The sequence below is a fragment of the Capricornis sumatraensis genome, chromosome 19 (assembly GCF_032405125.1).
Source record: "Capricornis sumatraensis isolate serow.1 chromosome 19, serow.2, whole genome shotgun sequence".
NCBI lineage: Eukaryota > Metazoa > Chordata > Mammalia > Artiodactyla > Bovidae > Capricornis > Capricornis sumatraensis.
In genome coordinates this window covers 61,132,755-61,136,242 of record NC_091087.1, presented here as the reverse complement: position 1 = coordinate 61,136,242, position 3,488 = coordinate 61,132,755, and the positions used below count along the sequence as shown (strand labels likewise).

Genomic DNA, 3,488 nt, shown 5'->3' with positions numbered 1-3,488 from the left:
AGGATAAATACTGTAGCATAATACAGTAAGTTTATTTGAGTCTCATTATTGTGATTTTTGATGATTTGGTTTTGTGATAATGATTCTTTTCTGGGCAGCTAAATGGGATTTTTAAAGTCTTTTTAATATATCTAACTTTAATCATTAGCACAGTTGGCTTTACTAGAATAGATTTAAAAAGTTATCAAAGATTTTGTGCATTTTTAATGTATAAAATTACAAGTTACATGTTAATTTCAAATTGTCATGCCACGTTTTGCTAAATTATCATGTTGAAATTATATATTTGAAAAGATTTAAGTTTGCTTATTCTTCTAACATAGGGTAGTAAACCACAGTGCAAGTTACTTTTAAGAAAAACATTCAATTTCTGGAAATGTTTGCATTAATTAGCTGATGACTTAAAAAAAAGGTGCACTACCTAAAACTTAAGAATTATGTTTTATTTAGCAGAGATACTGAGGACTTAAGCTTGGGAAAGGAGTCTCAGATAGCCCTGAGGGACTATTCTGAAGAGGTGAGGGAGGAGCCAGAATATAAAGGAGTTTTGCTAAAAGAACAAATAAGCAAATAAAACAGGGAGTCAGAACATGGAAAGATCACTGTTAAAGAAACACCAGGCATCTCAAGTTCATGAATTTAGTACCTTAGATGCATGAGAGATGCAAGTGTCTAAACTCATTGAAATCATTCCTTTGATTTGCACCTGAACTATCTAGGGCTAGTATCCTCCTTTCTCCAATCTGAATCCCCTTGGATGGTGGGGGCTGTTGCAGTGGCCAATGGCTTGATGGTTGTAACATCTATTGTTTATTGATATAACAGGCAACATTCTTTGTCCGGCACAGGTAAATTTAAGGATTAAGCTATGTAGTTAATTAGAGACAATACATAATTATACCTTTGTTGTATTATATACAACTGTTGTAACTACAGAGGTTTCAAGGATTTTTAAAAGAAAAATGTAGATAGAGAAAAAGCTGATTTTTATTCAAATACTATATTTATGGTAACACTGATTTAGAATGAAGCAGAGACACCCAAGGCAGTCACCTGAATTACTAAGAATTATTCCCAAACTCTGTAAAAGGCTAGAGAATTTTACTGAAAAGGCTGGTGATGGGATAAATATTTATCATTTTCTGAGTTCAATTTCTGCAAGAGTTCATGGGTTCAGTTTGGAATACTCTTCCACAAGGAAAAAGAAGCTGCTCTGGTGAATTTGTCAGGCGAGTGTATGCTCCTCGGTTTTCGTCTCGTCACAACAAAGGTTTGGAGTGACGGACATTAAAGCCCCCTTGGTGTGTCACAGCTCTTGAGTCTTGGACAGACCGTGTTATAGCTCTCAGGTCTCGAACGGACCATGTTATAGCTCTTAGACAAATCAGTGTTACAGCTCAGCACTACAGCTCTATTTTATTTAGAAGATAGCAGGAAAATCCATCTTCGAGGCGTGAGGGCACATCGATCTAAAGACGTGAAGAGACGAACACCCCAGCGTGTGTGTGTGGGGAGAGAGAGAGAGAGAGAGAGAGAGAGAGAGAGAGAGAGAGAGCCCTTTGGCTCTCTTTTTATGTTTTTTTCTCCCTCCTGGGCCTACGCTATGCAAATTGGGCTTAGTCAGGAGTGCTGTTCTACCTGAAGTCCTCATTCAGGTCCTGGGACCTTCATTTGATCTTCCTCTGTTTTATTTTCATGGGCTTTTCTCTTTCTTGTCTTTTAGCCACCGCCATTTTGGACTCCTTTTCCCTATGCTAACTACCTAACAAATTGAAGGACGAGGACATAATATAAGTATTACTGCTTTTATATTCACTTTGCTACAAATTTAAGATAGAATCTGTGAGTAGCAGGATCCAGGGACAATTTTAGCCTTGCCACTGCCAATGCTCAGAGATAGCAGAACCCCTCTCTATCCACTATGACCCACCTCTGACTCAAACTTCCAGTCACTGTGGAAAATATGCTGGTGCAAATGTCAAACTGGGCAAGCAAGCTTAGTGATACGTTGACATGGCTGCCTTCATGAAGTCTGAGTAAGAAGCTGAATTCATCTTCTCTCAGTTGCTTATGAAAATGTTGCAGGAGCCCATAGATCATCTTAGAGGGTTGTCTCAAGTGCTGAAAAAATGAGGGAAGGTTCCAATGGCTTGAGAAAACAGAGAGAAAGGCGACAGTGAGCTCTGAGATATATGCAAGTGATTTACTGTCTCTTTTGAACAACAACAAAAAAAAAACCCCTTCATCCCTAGCGTTTCACAAGCCCAGACAAAGTCATTTACTTGAAAATGAAAGGAGACTACTACTGTTACTTGGTTCAGGTTACTGGTGGTGACAACAAGAAAGGATTATGGATCAGTCACAGCAAGCCTACCAAGAAGCTTTTCAAGTCAGAAAAAGGAAATGCAACCAAAAACATCCTATTGTATTGGGTCTGGGCTGTAAATTCTCTATGTTCTATTGTACAATTCTGAACTTCCTGGAGAAAGCCTGCTCTCTTGCAAAAAGAGCTATTTTCCCCTACAGTTTTATTGAAATATAATTGACATATTACACTCTATGTTAAGGTGTACAACATGAAGTTTTGAAAAATGCATATGCTACAAAATGATTACCACAATAAGCTTAGCTAACATTTATCACCTCACATAGTTACACTTTTTTTCCTTGTGATGAGAACTTTTCAGATTTACTCTCATAACTTTCAAATACATAATACAATATTAACTATAGTCATCATGTTATAGGTTAGACAACATGTTAGAAAATAATATATGTTATTTATCTTATAACTGGAGGTTTGTACCGTTTAACCATCTTTACTCAATTACTCTCCCCCCAGCAACCACAAGTCAGACTCTGTTTCTATGAATTTAATTTCACATGTAAGTGAGATATATGTATATGAAGATATATATATATATATATATATATTTTTTTTTTTTTCTTTCTCAGTCTGACTTATTTCACTAGCACAATGTCCTCAAGGTCCATCCATATTGTTGCAAATGGTAGAATTTCCCTCTTTTTAATGGCTGAATACTATTCTATCATATATGTATGCCTTAATTTCTTTATATATTAATCTGTTGATAGATGGTCAGCTTTTGATGATGCCATTGCTGAACTTCATACATTTAAGAATCACACAAAGATAGCATGGTAACATGCTAGGCATGCCAAATGAGAGGCTTGAGAGGTAACTTGACATTGTGAACACTGGATGCCAAAGTGTTGAAACAGCAGAAGGAGGGGCAAATTACCCAGCCTCCCAACTCTCATCTGTCGCATTTTGAAATTTACACATTTGTTATCCATGCTGCTGCTGCTGCTAAGTCGCTTCAGTCGTTTCTGACTCTGTGCGACCCCATAGACGGCAGCCCACCAGGGTTGCCATTTCCTTCTCCAGTGCATGAAAGTGAAAAGTGAAAGTGAAGTCGCTCAGTCGTGCCCGACTCTAGCGACCCCATGGACTGCAGCCCACCAGG

The 3,488-nt window shown here is 37.7% G+C and overlaps 1 pseudogene; it reads left to right on the top strand.

The window, feature by feature from the left end:
* Positions 1–2,057: 2,057 nt before the first annotated feature.
* On the top strand, positions 2,058–3,174 carry LOC138095011 (14-3-3 protein zeta/delta-like; annotated as a pseudogene).
* Positions 3,175–3,488: the final 314 nt, after the last annotated feature.